At 51.5% G+C, this 16,443-nt stretch overlaps 1 protein-coding gene across 4 annotated transcripts in view; it reads left to right on the forward strand.

Annotated features, from left to right (window-relative positions):
- Positions 1-16,443, forward strand: part of SRGAP3 (SLIT-ROBO Rho GTPase activating protein 3) — a 187,390-nt gene that overhangs the window by 154,016 nt on the left and 16,931 nt on the right. The window lies entirely within an intron of this gene.

Genomic DNA, 16,443 nt, shown 5'->3' on the forward strand with positions numbered 1-16,443 from the left:
GAGGGATATAGGCAAAATTGGTTTTTTTTTGTATTATAACTATAAAAACAGTTCAGTAAGTTTTCTGTTTCGGTGTCCTAAGAAGTTGCAACTATATATGATTTTATTTTCCTGCTCCTATAGTTGGTACCTTTAAGGGCCTGTTCACCTTTCTGCCTCTTTAAAACAAGTGTGGTTCCATGTGGGGCAGCACAGCGGCTAAATGGTTAGCACTTCCGCCTGGCAGTACTCGGGTCGTTGGTTAGAATCCCAACCACGGCACCACCTGCCTGGAGTTTGCATGTTCTCCCCGTGCCTGTGTGGGTTTCCTCCGGTTACTCCAGTTTCCTCCCACTCTCCAAAGACATGCTGGTAGGTGAATTTGCTCCTGTCTAAATTGGCCCTAGTATGTGTATGTATGAATGTGAGTTAGGGACCTTAGACTGTATGCCCCTTGAGGGTCAGGGACTGATGGGAATGTACAATATATATGTAAAGTGCTGCGTAAATTGATGGCGCTGTATAAGTACCTAAAATAAACAAATGTGTGTTTTAACTGTTTTTTCAAATGTCCCCAAAAGACAAGAAAATATTATTGCTGTGTCCCCATTGGGGCCATGTGCCCTCACATCCTGTCCTGCTAATAGCTATCACACACTGTCACCAGCACAGGAGATGATGGAAAAGCTCCCAAGGAGGGTAAAACATGAAACATTAGCAAAGGTTCTACTTCTTAACATTTCACCCAAAAAAGGTTTCTCTTTCTCATTCAAGGAGGAACACAGGAATTCAGATACAGTTGGGTTATACTGCCACCTACAGTAGGATCTGAACACCAGCAACAAACAATTCATGGGCTGGCCCAAAATTGCCCTTCCTATACCCAACATGCCTAGATTTTTTGCTAGTGTCCTAGGATGATTTATGTGTTTTCTTCAGGACTGCTGTGAAAAGTCTAATTTTGCTATCATTTTTTATTCAGTTTTGTTTTTACATTTTTGTTTTTATTGACCACATCTAATTGTGGGTCTGTTCCCTACACGGGAAATTGTTCTTTTTCCACCTGTTTTTTTTAAAGGGTCTGGTAATCAGTTTCTTGCTATTTCAGGTTGGTGCTCCCTTTCATATGGAATCATCCCTGCTTGGTGGTGATCTTTTCTATCCTGGTCACAGGATCGGGTTGATTCTTCATGTCCACCCTCTTGGAAAGGTTCTAATATCTAGTAAGGAACCACTTGGTGGTGACTTCGTCTATCTTGGTCAGGGCATTAAGTAGATTCTACATGTTCTCCTTCTGGTCATGTTGATAGGTTCTCTTACCTAGTAGGTGACCACTTGGTGGTAACCTTTTCTATCTTGTTTAGAGCATCAGATTGGTTCTCCCTGCCCTCCCTCTGGTCATGTTGATAGGTTCTCCTATCTAGTAGGAGACTGCTTGGTAGTGAACTTTTCTATCTTTCTTAATCTTTCTTAGAGCCTCTGATTGGCTCTGTGCCCTCCTTCTGGTCATGTTGATAGGTTATCCTATCTAGTAGGGGACTGCTTGGGGTTGACCTTGTCTAGCCTGGTCAGAGCATCAGGTTGATTCTCTGTGTCCTCCTCTGGTCATGTAGATAGGCTCTCCTATCTAGTGAGGGACCACTTGGTGGTGACCATTTCTTTCCTGGTCTGATTATCAAGTTGATTCTCCATGTCCTCTCTCAGGTCATGTTGACTGGTTTTCCTTTCTAGTAGGCGATTACTTGGTGGTGACTAGAGATGAGCGAAGAAATGAAAAATTCGATTCGACTGATTCGGCGAATTCGTGGACAATATTCGATTCGAGTCGAATAAATTCGCTGTGAATTTAACTTAAAAAAGGGTGTTTCTAGGCTTCAGAGAGACTTAATATTAGTGCAGAACACTGTACCTTTAATTTAAATGCCCTTGGAGTCTGCTGGGGAAGAGAAATAATACTGTCTGTCAGTATGACATGCAGATGAGTGCCGTCGATCTTAGAATCACCGCACACTTCACTCATTTGGGCAGTCACGGGGCCAAAACCAGTGTTTGGAGCCACAGTGTGGCGGTGGAGGCAGCAGCAATGGGAGGCCATACAGCAACCTATGACAAAATGGAAACCAGCAGGAGCGTGAGGAGACCTGAAAGTGGCACATGGCAGAGTGGGAGCAATGGGAGGCGGTACAGGGACCCAGGTCACACTGTGGGCCCAGCAGCAGCGTGACCAGGCGGTACGGGGGCCCATGGCCGATATGGGGCTTGGTGGCACCTATGGAAGGCCTGTAATCTGCCAGCAACCTATGACAAAATGGACAACCGCAGGAGTGTGAGGAGATTTCAAAGTGGCACATGGCAGAGTGGAAGCAATGGGAGGCCGTACAGGGACCCAGGTCACACTGTGGGCTCAGCAGCAGCGTGACCAGGAGGTACGGGGGCCCATGGTCGATATGGGGCCTGGCGGCACCTATGGAAGGCCGCTAATCTGCCAGCAACCTATGACAAAATGGACAACCGCAGGAGTGTGAGGAGATTTCAAAGTGGCACATGGCAGAGTGGAAGCAATGGGAGGCCGTACAGGGACCCAGGTCACACTGTGGGACCAGCATCAGCGTGAACAGGCGGTACGGGGGCCCATGGCCGATTTGACCTCATTCATCCCATAGTCCTGCCGACTCACGAATAGCGTGGCCTCCTCAAAGGGCCTGAGCAAGCGCAGGTGTCACACATGAGCTGACAATGGCTGACATCTAAGTTACACAGGGAGTACCTTTATCCGCTTTTAACATCAGGAAATCTGTGATGGCCTTTAGCTGTTCGTAAAGGCGGTCTAACATATGTAGGGTTGAATTACACCTTGTTGCAACGTCACAGCATGAGGAGTCGGTACGGGGGCCCATGGCAGATTACATGTCTGGCAGCAGCAATGGGAGGCCCGTAATCTGCCAGCACCCTATGTCAAAAAATTTAACACACCAGCAGTGTGAAGAGACCTGAAAGTGGCACATGGCAGCAGAGTGTGGCGATGGAGACAGCAGCAATGGGAGGCCGTACAGGGACCCATGAGAGACTCTGGACTTGGCAGCAGCATGAGGAGGCGGTATATAGGGGCCCATGGCAGATTAGGGGCCTGGCAGCAGCTATGTGAGGCCCGTAATCTGCCTGCACCCTATGTCAAAAAATTAAACACACCAGCAGTGTGAAGAGACCTGAAAGTGGCACATGGCAGCAGAGTGTGGCGATGGAGACAGCAGCAATGGGAGGCCGTACAGGGACCCATGAGAGACTCTGGACTTGGCAGCAGCATGAGGAGGCGGTATATAGGGGCCCATGGCAGATTAGGGGCCTGGCAGCAGCTATGTGAGGCCTGTAATCTGCCTGCACCCTATGTCAAAAAATTTAACACACCAGCAGTGTGAAGAGACCTGAAAGTGGCACATGGCAGCAGAGTGTGGCGATGGAGACAGCAGCAATGGGAGGCCGTACAGGGACCCATGAGAGACTCTGGACTTGGCAGCAGCATGAGGAGGCGGTATATAGGGGCCCATGGCAGATTAGGGGCCTGGCAGCAGCTATGTGAGGCCCGTAATCTGCCTGCACCCTATGTCAAAAAATTTAACACACCAGCAGTGTGAAGAGACCTGAAAGTGGCACATGGCAGCAGAGTGTGGCGATGGAGACAGCAGCAATGGGAGGCCGTACAGGGACCCATGAGAGACTCTGGACTTGGCAGCAGCATGAGGAGGCGGTATATAGGGGCCCATGGCAGATTAGGGGCCTGGCAGCAGCTATGTGAGGCCCGTTATCTTGCAGCACCCTATGTCAAAAAATTAAACACACCAGCAGTGTGAAGAGACCTGAAAGTGGCACATGGCAGCAGAGTGTGGCGATGGAGACAGCAGCAATGGGAGGCCGTACAGGGACCCATGAGAGACTCTAGACTTGGCAGCAGCATGAGGAGGCGGTTTATAGGGGCCCATGGCAGATTAGGGGCCTGGCAGCAGCTATGTGAGGCCCGTAATCTGCCTGCACCCTATGTCAAAAAATTTAACACACCAGCAGTGTGAAGAGACCTGAAAGTGGCACATGGCAGCAGAGTGTGGCGATGGAGACAGCAGCAATGGGAGGCCGTACAGGGACCCATGAGAGACTCTGGGACTTGGCAGCAGCATGAGGAGGCGGTATATAGGGGCCCATGGCAGATTAGGGGCCTGGCAGCAGCTATGTGAGGCCCGTAATCTGCCTGCACCCTATGTCAAAAAATTAAACACACCAGCAGTGTGAAGAGACCTGAAAGTGGCACATGGCAGCAGAGTGTGGCGATGGAGACAGCAACAATGGGAGGCCGTACAGGGACCCATGAGAGACTCTGGACTTGGCAGCAGCATGAGGAGGCGGTATATAGGGGCCCATGGCAGATTAGGGGCCTGGCAGCAGCTATGTGAGGCCCGTAATCTGCCTGCACCCTATGTCAAAAAATTAAACACACCAGCAGTGTGAAGAGACCTGAAAGTGGCACATGGCAGAGTGTGGCGATGGAGACAGCAGCAATGGGAGGCCGTACAGGGACCCATGACAGACTCTAGACTTGGCAGCAGCATGAGGAGGCGGTATATAGGGGCCCATGGCAGATTAGGGGCCTGGCAGCAGCTATGTGAGGCCCGTAATCTGCCTGCACCCTATGTCAAAAAATTTAACACACCAGCAGTGTGAAGAGACCTGAAAGTGGCACATGGCAGCAGAGTGTGGCGATGGAGACAGCAGCAATGGGAGGCCGTACAGGGACCCATGAGAGACTCTGGACTTGGCAGCAGCATGAGGAGGCGGTATATAGGGGCCCATGGCAGATTAGGGGCCTGGCAGCAGCTATGTGAGGCCCGTTATCTTGCAGCACCCTATGTCAAAAAATTAAACACACCAGCAGTGTGAAGAGACCTGAAAGTGGCACATGGCAGCAGAGTGTGGCGATGGAGACAGCAGCAATGGGAGGCCGTACAGGGACCCATGAGAGACTCTAGACTTGGCAGCAGCATGAGGAGGCGGTATATAGGGGCCCATGGCAGATTAGGGGCCTGGCAGCAGTTATGTGAGGCCCGTAATCTGCCTGCACCCTATGTCAAAAAATTAAACACACCAGCAGTGTGAAGAGACCTGAAAGTGGCACATGGCAGCAGAGTGTGGCGATGGAGACAGCAGCAATGGGAGGCCGTACAGGGACCCATGAGAGACTCTGGACTTGGCAGCAGCATGAGGAGGCGGTATATAGGGGCCCATGGCAGATTAGGGGCCTGGCAGCAGCTATGTGAGGCCCGTAATCTGCCTGCACCCTATGTCAAAAAATTAAACACACCAGCAGTGTGAAGAGACCTGAAAGTGGCACATGGCAGAGTGTGGCGATGGAGACAGCAGCAATGGGAGGCCGTACAGGGACCCATGACAGACTCTAGACTTGGCAGCAGCATGAGGAGGCGGTATATAGGGGCCCATGGCAGATTAGGGGCCTGGCAGCAGCTATGTGAGGCCCGTAATCTGCCTGCACCCTATGTCAAAAAATTTAACACACCAGCAGTGTGAAGAGACCTGAAAGTGGCACATGGCAGCAGAGTGTGGCGATGGAGACAGCAACAATGGGAGGCCGTACAGGGACCCATGAGAGACTCTGGACTTGGCAGCAGCATGAGGAGGCGGTATATAGGGGCCCATGGCAGATTAGGGGCCTGGCAGCAGCTATGTGAGGCCCGTAATCTGCCTGCACCCTATGTCAAAAAATTAAACACACCAGCAGTGTGAAGAGACCTGAAAGTGGCACATGGCAGAGTGTGGCGATGGAGACAGCAGCAATGGGAGGCCGTACAGGGACCCATGACAGACTCTAGACTTGGCAGCAGCATGAGGAGGCGGTATATAGGGGCCCATGGCAGATTAGGGGCCTGGCAGCAGCTATGTGAGGCCCGTAATCTGCCTGCACCCTATGTCAAAAAATTTAACACACCAGCAGTGTGAAGAGACCTGAAAGTGGCACATGGCAGCAGAGTGTGGCGATGGAGACAGCAGCAATGGGAGGCCGTACAGGGACCCATGAGAGACTCTGGACTTGGCAGCAGCATGAGGAGGCGGTATATAGGGGCCCATGGCAGATTAGGGGCCTGGCAGCAGCTATGTGAGGCCCGTTATCTTGCAGCACCCTATGTCAAAAAATTAAACACACCAGCAGTGTGAAGAGACCTGAAAGTGGCACATGGCAGCAGAGTGTGGCGATGGAGACAGCAGCAATGGGAGGCCGTACAGGGACCCATGAGAGACTCTAGACTTGGCAGCAGCATGAGGAGGCGGTATATAGGGGCCCATGGCAGATTAGGGGCCTGGCAGCAGCTATGTGAGGCCCGTAATCTGCCTGCACCCTATGTCAAAAAATTAAACACACCAGCAGTGTGAAGAGACCTGAAAGTGGCACATGGCAGCAGAGTGTGGCGATGGAGACAGCAGCAATGGGAGGCCGTACAGGGACCCATGAGAGACTCTGGACTTGGCAGCAGCATGAGGAGGCGGTATATAGGGGCCCATGGCAGATTAGGGGCCTGGCAGCAGCTATGTGAGGCCCGTAATCTGCCTGCACCCTATGTCAAAAAATTAAACACACCAGCAGTGTGAAGAGACCTGAAAGTGGCACATGGCAGAGTGTGGCGATGGAGACAGCAGCAATGGGAGGCCGTACAGGGACCCATGACAGACTCTAGACTTGGCAGCAGCATGAGGAGGCGGTATATAGGGGCCCATGGCAGATTAGGGGCCTGGCAGCAGCTATGTGAGGCCCGTAATCTGCCTGCACCCTATGTCAAAAAATTAAACACACCAGCAGTGTGAAGAGACCTGAAAGTGGCACATGGCAGCAGAGTGTGGCGATGGAGACAGCAGCAATGGGAGGCCGTACAGGGACCCATGAGAGACTCTGGACTTGGCAGCAGCATGAGGAGGCGGTATATAGGGGCCCATGGCAGATTAGGGGCCTGGCAGCAGCTATGTGAGGCCCGTAATCTGCCTGCACCCTATGTCAAAAAATTTAACACACCAGCAGTGTGAAGAGACCTGAAAGTGGCACATGGCAGCAGAGTGTGGCGATGGAGACAGCAGCAATGGGAGGCCGTACAGGGACCCATGAGAGACTCTAGACTTGGCAGCAGCATGAGGAGGCGGTATATAGGGGCCCATGGCAGATTAGGGGCCTGGCAGCAGCTATGTGAGGCCCGTAATCTGCCTGCACCCTATGTCAAAAAATTAAACACACCAGCAGTGTGAAGAGACCTGAAAGTGGCACATGGCAGCAGAGTGTGGCGATGGAGACAGCAGCAATGGGAGGCCGTACAGGGACCCATGAGAGACTCTGGACTTGGCAGCAGCATGAGGAGGCGGTATATAGGGGCCCATGGCAGATTAGGGGCCTGGCAGCAGCTATGTGAGGCCCGTAATCTGCCTGCACCCTATGTCAAAAAATTTAACACACCAGCAGTGTGAAGAGACCTGAAAGTGGCACATGGCAGCAGAGTGTGGCGATGGAGACAGCAACAATGGGAGGCCGTACAGGGACCCATGAGAGACTCTGGACTTGGCAGCAGCATGAGGAGGCGGTATATAGGGGCCCATGGCAGATTAGGGGCCTGGCAGCAGCTATGTGAGGCCCGTAATCTGCCTGCACCCTATGTCAAAAAATTAAACACACCAGCAGTGTGAAGAGACCTGAAAGTGGCACATGGCAGCAGAGTGTGGCGATGGAGACAGCAGCAATGGGAGGCCGTACAGGGACCCATGAGAGACTCTGGACTTGGCAGCAGCATGAGGAGGCGGTATATAGGGGCCCATGGCAGATTAGGGGCCTGGCAGCAGCTATGTGAGGCCCGTAATCTGCCTGCACCCTATGTCAAAAAATTAAACACACCAGCAGTGTGAAGAGACCTGAAAGTGGCACATGGCAGAGTGTGGCGATGGAGACAGCAGCAATGGGAGGCCGTACAGGGACCCATGACAGACTCTAGACTTGGCAGCAGCATGAGGAGGCGGTATATAGGGGCCCATGGCAGATTAGGGGCCTGGCAGCAGCTATGTGAGGCCCATAATCTGCCTGCACCCTATGTCAAAAAATTTAACACACCAGCAGTGTGAAGAGACCTGAAAGTGGCACATGGCAGCAGAGTGTGGCGATGGAGACAGCAGCAATGGGAGGCCGTACAGGGACCCATGAGAGACTCTGGACTTGGCAGCAGCATGAGGAGGCGGTATATAGGGGCCCATGGCAGATTAGGGGCCTGGCAGCAGCTATGTGAGGCCCGTAATCTGCCTGCACCCTATGTCAAAAAATTTAACACACCAGCAGTGTGAAGAGACCTGAAAGTGGCACATGGCAGCAGAGTGTGGCGATGGAGACAGCAGCAATGGGAGGCCGTACAGGGACCCATGAGAGACTCTGGACTTGGCAGCAGCATGAGGAGGCGGTATATAGGGGCCCATGGCAGATTAGGGGCCTGGCAGCAGCTATGTGAGGCCCGTAATCTGCCTGCACCCTATGTCAAAAAATTTAACACACCAGCAGTGTGAAGAGACCTGAAAGTGGCACATGGCAGCAGAGTGTGGCGATGGAGACAGCAACAATGGGAGGCCGTACAGGGACCCATGAGAGACTCTGGACTTGGCAGCAGCATGAGGAGGCGGTATATAGGGGCCCATGGCAGATTAGGGGCCTGGCAGCAGCTATGTGAGGCCCGTAATCTGCCTGCACCCTATGTCAAAAAATTAAACACACCAGCAGTGTGAAGAGACCTGAAAGTGGCACATGGCAGAGTGTGGCGATGGAGACAGCAGCAATGGGAGGCCGTACAGGGACCCATGACAGACTCTAGACTTGGCAGCAGCATGAGGAGGCGGTATATAGGGGCCCATGGCAGATTAGGGGCCTGGCAGCAGCTATGTGAGGCCCGTAATCTGCCTGCACCCTATGTCAAAAAATTTAACACACCAGCAGTGTGAAGAGACCTGAAAGTGGCACATGGCAGCAGAGTGTGGCGATGGAGACAGCAGCAATGGGAGGCCGTACAGGGACCCATGAGAGACTCTGGACTTGGCAGCAGCATGAGGAGGCGGTATATAGGGGCCCATGGCAGATTAGGGGCCTGGCAGCAGCTATGTGAGGCCCGTTATCTTGCAGCACCCTATGTCAAAAAATTAAACACACCAGCAGTGTGAAGAGACCTGAAAGTGGCACATGGCAGCAGAGTGTGGCGATGGAGACAGCAGCAATGGGAGGCCGTACAGGGACCCATGAGAGACTCTAGACTTGGCAGCAGCATGAGGAGGCGGTATATAGGGGCCCATGGCAGATTAGGGGCCTGGCAGCAGCTATGTGAGGCCCGTAATCTGCCTGCACCCTATGTCAAAAAATTTAACACACCAGCAGTGTGAAGAGACCTGAAAGTGGCACATGGCAGCAGAGTGTGGCGATGGAGACAGCAGCAATGGGAGGCCGTACAGGGACCCATGAGAGACTCTGGACTTGGCAGCAGCATGAGGAGGCGGTATATAGGGGCCCATGGCAGATTAGGGGCCTGGCAGCAGCTATGTGAGGCCCGTAATCTGCCTGCACCCTATGTCAAAAAATTAAACACACCAGCAGTGTGAAGAGACCTGAAAGTGGCACATGGCAGCAGAGTGTGGCGATGGAGACAGCAGCAATGGGAGGCCGTACAGGGACCCATGAGAGACTCTGGACCTAGCAGCAGCATGAGGAGGCGGTATATAGGGGCCTATGGCAGATTAGGGGCCTGGCAGCAGCTATAGGAGGCCCGTAATCTGCCAGCACCCTATGTCAAAAAATTAAACACACCAGCAGTGTGAGGAGACCTGAAAGTGGCACATGTTTGAGGCATGATTCATGGCGGATTTAGTCAGTTGTGTCAGGAACTGGTGGTTTGAAATCCAGACTAATCCACGCCTGATTCATTTTCACAAACGTGAGTCTCTCCACACTTTGGGTGGACAGTCGTGTCCTCCGCGGAGTTACAATACCTCCTGCCGCACTAAACACGCGCTCCGATGCCACGCTACTGGCCGGGCATGACAGCCTTTCAAGGGCAAATTCAGCTAGTTGGGGCCAAAGGTCAAGTTTCGTTGCCCAGTAGTCAAGGGGATTGTCTACCTCGGTTGGCAGGGTGCTGTCCAAGTAGGCCCAAGCCTGTTGTTTGAGCTCCTGCTCCAGGTCCACCTGATGCTGCTGCTGCTGCTGCGGCTGGTTAGTAGTTTCCTCACTGCGCTGGTGAAGAAAGCTACTCATCATCGACTGCAGACTGAGGCAGCCACTGCTGGTGGAGCTGCCACTGCTCCTACCACCCCACCCCTCCCCTGCTGCCATGCCAGCGGAACGCGAGCGCACAGGGCCCACAGTGTCTGAGGATGGACGTTGGCGCACAAAGGCAGAGACCAACTGACTACATAGGTGGTTTTTATAGTACGTAATTTTGGCCTCCCTCTCAGCAGGTGTGAAAAAGGCCACCATTTTGGACCGGTAGCGAGGGTCCAACAAGGTGGACAGCCAAAAGTCATCCCTCTGTCTGATGGTTATTATTCGGCTGTCGCTACGCAAGCAACCGAGCATGCTATGGGCCATTTGTGCCAAGGAATGCGAGGGACTCCCTGCCTCCATCTCCACAGCATACTGCCACGGTGCGTCTGGGTCCTCTGTCTCCTCCTCCTCCTCCTCTACCAGATGCTCCTGCTCCTCCACTCCTGTCCGCTGAGTGGAAAAACCACCCATTTCACTCAATAATTCCTGAGCACAAATGTCCTCCTCTACCTCCTCCTCTTCTTCCTGTCCTGCCCCCACAGGGGTCATGTGGCGTTGAGATCTGTGCGCCACGTCTACCGCACCCTGACCAGCCATTGTTAACAGCATTTGTTCCAGGACGTGCAACAGAGGAATGACGTCGTTCATCCCATAGTCCTGCCGACTCACGAATAGCGTGGCCTCCTCAAAGGGCCTGAGCAAGCGGCAGGTGTCACGCATGAGCTGCCAATGGCTGACATCTAAGTTACACAGGGGAGTACCTTTATCCGCTTGTAACATCAGGAAATCGGTGATGGCCTTTCGCTGCTCGTAAAGGCGGTCTAACATGTGTAGGGTTGAATTCCACCTTGTTGCAACGTCGCAGATCAGGCGATGCTGTGGAATTCCGTTCTGCCGCTGCAGCTCAATGAGGGTGTTCTTTGCGGTGTAGGAATGGCTGAAATGCATGCACAGTTTACGTGACATTTTAAGGATGTCTTGCAGTGGGATGGTGGATTTTAGGAACCGCTTGACAACCAGATTGAACACGTGAGCCATGCATGGCGCATGGCACAACCTTCCTTGACGCAGAGCAGACACCATGTTCTTTCCGTTGTCAGTCAACATGGTTCCGATTTTTAGTTTGCGCGGAGACAGCCATCTGTCGATTTCTCTGTTCATTACACTCAGCAGTTCCTCCCCTGTGTGACTACGTTCGCCAAGGCATACCAGGTGCAGCACAGCGTGACACCGTTGCGCCCTGCACATGTGATATGCCGGTCGGGTAATGGGACTTGGCACGGGGGTGGCGGCTGAGGACACGGCGGAAAAAGAGGTGGTAGAGGCGGACATGCTTGCTGGACCAAGGACGTGCAAACGTGGAGGCAAAAGCGTCGTGACCTGTCCAAGTTGCTGGTGCGGCTGTGCCGGCACCACGTTCACCCAGTGGGCCGTAAATGACATGTACTGTCCCTGACCGTAGTTACAGCTCCACACGTCGGCGCTGCCGTGCACTTTGGCAGAGACCGACATGCTCAAAGACTGGCCCACCATCTCTTCTACATGTGAATGCAGGGCTGGCACTGCCTTTTGGGCAAAGAAATGACGGCTTGGCACTCTCCACCGCGGCGCGGCACAAGCCATCATTTCTCGGAAAGGTGCTGAGTCCACCAGTTGGAAAGGGAGGGACTGCAGCACCAGCAACTTGGACAGGAGGACGTTCAGCTTTTGCACCGTCGGGTGCGTGCTCGCAAACTGTTGTCTCTTGGATACGGATTCCAAGAAAGACTGTTGACGGAATCCGAGAAGAGGAGTAGCAGGAGAAGGAGCATCTGAACGAGCGGAAGATGCCAACGAGCGACAACTCCCCTCAGCAGAGGTGTTGGAGCCTTGACTGGCTGATAGAGGGCGATTGACGACGTCGGGTGACGGAGCAAGTAACGGAGCGGGTGATGGAGCGGGGGCTGGGGCAGGCAGAACCGCCGTATGTTTATCACGGTTTTCCCAGGCCACCGAATGGTGACGCTGCATATGCTGCCGCAACGCTGTAGTCCCAACATGGGCCCCCTGGCCACGCTTGCATTTCTGGCCACATAGTCGACATACGGCTACGTTTACTTCCTCGGGCGGCTTGAGGAAAAATTGCCACACCACCGAGTAGGAAACTTTGCCCCCGCTACTCTTCACTGGCTGACTGCTACTTCCTCCGTGCGCACCGGCACCACTACTGGCCGTGGTGGTAGGCTGCAGTGGAGCTGGTGCTCTACTCCGTGGACGTTTGGCTCCACTGACACTGATGCGACCCTGCTGCTGTCTCCTGGGCAACCCACCGACTGTTTTGCTCGCTGCCAAGCTGCCACCCTCTTCTCCTGATGATGCGGAAGAAATTGCCTGATGACGACGAGGCTGCCAAGTGCGATCAACCTCCTCATCATCAAGTAGGGTCTCCGCCTCACTACTAGCCCCCTCGGCTGCGTCTGGGTCAGGAGACAGACCTGTCTCTAGACCGGCTACCGAGCCACTCTCCTCGCCAGTACTTGTTCGCTTGGCTGCTGAAAAGGCCGATGTCTCCCCCCGTTCCTGACCGCCCTCTGTTAGCTCTTCCTCACTGTACAGTGGGGCTGAGCCCACAGCATGCGATACTTCGCTTGGTGAGGGAACAGCAAAGGACAGGGGCAGGTAGAGGACACGTGATTTCAGTGGGCTTGCTCCCGGGCCATGCCAACTAACGGTTGTGTCTGACGTACCCACCGACCGTTGGCTGTAGGTGTCAGAGGTGACCTGGGAAGAGGAAGACGACCGAGCCAACCAATCAATGACGGCAGGGTTGTCGGTGGAGACACGACCGCTGGATGACACCGGGAGCACTGGCCTCTGGCTGCGAATACTGCTGCCTCGACCCCTTCCTCTGCTGCCACGTCTGCTCGCTCCTAAAACATTGCCTCCTCTGCCACTCCTCTGCATGTTGTCTGACATACTATTTAATTCAACGATTAGGTGTCCCTGAGTAACAATTCTCTGGCACTCAGTAACAATTCTGTCTGTCCCTGAGTATGAATTCTGTGGCCCTGAGTAACAATTCTGTGTCTGTGCGAGTAACAATTCTGTGTCTGTGCGAGTAACAATTCTGTGTCTGTGCAAGTAACAATTTTGTGTCTGTGCGAGTAACAATTCTCTGGCACTCAGTAACAATTCTGTCTGTCCCTGAGTAACAATTCTCTGGCACTCAGTAACAATTCTGTCTGTCCCTGAGTAACAATTCTCTGGCACTCAGTAACAATTCTGTCTGTCCCTGAGTATGAATTCTGTGGCCCTGAGTAACAATTCTGTGTCTGTGCGAGTAACAATTCTGTGTCTGTGCAAGTAACAATTTTGTGTCTGTGCGAGTAACAATTCTCTGGCACTCAGTAACAATTCTGTCTGTCCCTGAGTAACAATTCTCTGGCACTCAGTAACAATTCTGTCTGTCCCTGAGTAACAATTCTCTGGCACTCAGTAACAATTCTGTCTGTCCCTGAGTAACAATTCTCTGGCACTCAGTAACAATTCTGTGTCTGTGCGAGTAACAATTCTGTGTCTGTGCAAGTAACAATTTTGTGTCTGTGCGAGTAACAATTCTCTGGCACTCAGTAACAATTCTGTCTGTCCCTGAGTAACAATTCTCTGGCACTCAGTAACAATTCTGTCTGTCCCTGAGTAACAATTCTCTGGCACTCAGTAACAATTCTGTCTGTCCCTGAGTATGAATTCTGTGGCCCTGAGTAACAATTCTGTGTCTGTGCGAGTAACAATTCTGTGTCTGTGCAAGTAACAATTTTGTGTCTGTGCGAGTAACAATTCTCTGGCACTCAGTAACAATTCTGTCTGTCCCTGAGTAACAATTCTCTGGCACTCAGTAACAATTCTGTCTGTCCCTGAGTAACAATTCTCTGGCACTCAGTAACAATTCTGTCTGTCCCTGAGTATGAATTCTGTGGCCCTGAGTAACAATTCTGTGTCTGTGCGAGTAACAATTCTGTGTCTGTGCAAGTAACAATTTTGTGTCTGTGCGAGTAACAATTCTCTGGCACTCAGTAACAATTCTGTCTGTCCCTGAGTAACAATTCTCTGGCACTCAGTAACAATTCTGTCTGTCCCTGAGTAACAATTCTCTGGCACTCAGTAACAATTCTGTCTGTCCCTGAGTAACAATTCTCTGGCACTCAGTAACAATTCTGTCTGTCCCTGAGTAACAATTCTCTGGCACTCAGTAACAATTCTGTCTGTCCCTGAGTATGAATTCTGTGGCCCTGAGTAACAATTCTGTGTCTGTGCGAGTAACAATTCTGTGTCTGTGCAAGTAACAATTTTGTGTCTGTGCGAGTAACAATTCTCTGGCACTCAGTAACAATTCTGTCTGTCCCTGAGTAACAATTCTCTGGCACTCAGTAACAATTCTGTCTGTCCCTGAGTAACAATTCTCTGGCACTCAGTAACAATTCTGTCTGTCCCTGAGTATGAATTCTGTGGCCCTGAGTAACAATTCTGTGTCTGTGCGAGTAACAATTCTGTGTCTGTGCAAGTAACAATTTTGTGTCTGTGCGAGTAACAATTCTCTGGCACTCAGTAACAATTCTGTCTGTCCCTGAGTAACAATTCTCTGGCACTCAGTAACAATTCTGTCTGTCCCTAAGTAACAATTCTCTGGCACTCAGTAACAATTCTGTCTGTCCCTGAGTATGAATTCTGTGGCCCTGAGTAACAATTCTGTGTCTGTGCGAGTAACAATTCTGTGTCTGTGCAAGTAACAATTTTGTGTCTGTGCGAGTAACAATTCTCTGGCACTCAGTAACAATTCTGTCTGTCCCTGAGTAACAATTCTCTGGCACTCAGTAACAATTCTGTCTGTCCCTGAGTAACAATTCTCTGGCACTCAGTAACAATTCTGTCTGTCCCTGAGTATGAATTCTGTGGCCCTGAGTAACAATTCTGTGTCTGTGCGAGTAACAATTCTGTGTCTGTGCAAGTAACAATTTTGTGTCTGTGCGAGTAACAATTCTCTGGCACTCAGTAACAATTCTGTCTGTCCCTGAGTAACAATTCTCTGGCACTCAGTAACAATTCTGTCTGTCCCTGAGTAACAATTCTCTGGCACTCAGTAACAATTCTGTCTGTCCCTGAGTATGAATTCTGTGGCCCTGAGTAACAATTCTGTGTCTGTGCGAGTAACAATTCTGTGTCTGTGCAAGTAACAATTTTGTGTCTGTGCGAGTAACAATTCTCTGGCACTCAGTAACAATTCTGTCTGTCCCTGAGTAACAATTCTCTGGCACTCAGTAACAATTCTGTCTGTCCCTGAGTAACAATTCTCTGGCACTCAGTAACAATTCTGTCTGTCCCTGAGTAACAATTCTCTGGCACTCAGTAACAATTCTGTCTGTCCCTGAGTATGAATTCTGTGGCCCTGAGTAACAATTCTGTGTCTGTGCGAGTAACAATTCTGTGTCTGTGCAAGTAACAATTTTGTGTCTGTGCGAGTAACAATTCTCTGGCACTCAGTAACAATTCTGTCTGTCCCTGAGTAACAATTCTCTGGCACTCAGTAACAATTCTGTCTGTCCCTGAGTAACAATTCTCTGGCACTCAGTAACAATTCTGTCTGTCCCTGAGTATGAATTCTGTGGCCCTGAGTAACAATTCTGTGTCTGTGCGAGTAACAATTCTGTGTCTGTGCAAGTAACAATTTTGTGTCTGTGCGAGTAACAATTCTCTGGCACTCAGTAACAATTCTGTCTGTCCCTGAGTAACAATTCTCTGGCACTCAGTAACAATTCTGTCTGTCCCTGAGTAACAATTCTCTGGCACTCAGTAACAATTCTGTCTGTCCCTGAGTAACAATTCTGTCTGTCCCTGAGAATGAATTCTGTGGCCCTGAGTAAGAATTCTCTGGCACTCAGTAACAATTCTGTCTGTCCCTGAGTAACAATTCTCTGGCACTCAGTAACAATTCTGTCTGTCCCTGAGTAAAAATTCTGTGGCCCTAATAACGTTTCTGTGGCCCTAAGTAACAATTCTCTGGCACTGAGTGAAAATTCTGTCTGTCCCTGAGTATGAATTCTGTGGCCCTAACTAGCGTTTCTTTGTCCCTAAATAACGATTCTGTGGCCCTCATTAACAAGTCT

Source organism: Staurois parvus, unplaced genomic scaffold, assembly GCF_062004578.1.
Source record: "Staurois parvus isolate SC_StPar_1 unplaced genomic scaffold, SC_StPar_1.0 ptg001682l, whole genome shotgun sequence".
Lineage (NCBI taxonomy): Eukaryota > Metazoa > Chordata > Amphibia > Anura > Ranidae > Staurois > Staurois parvus.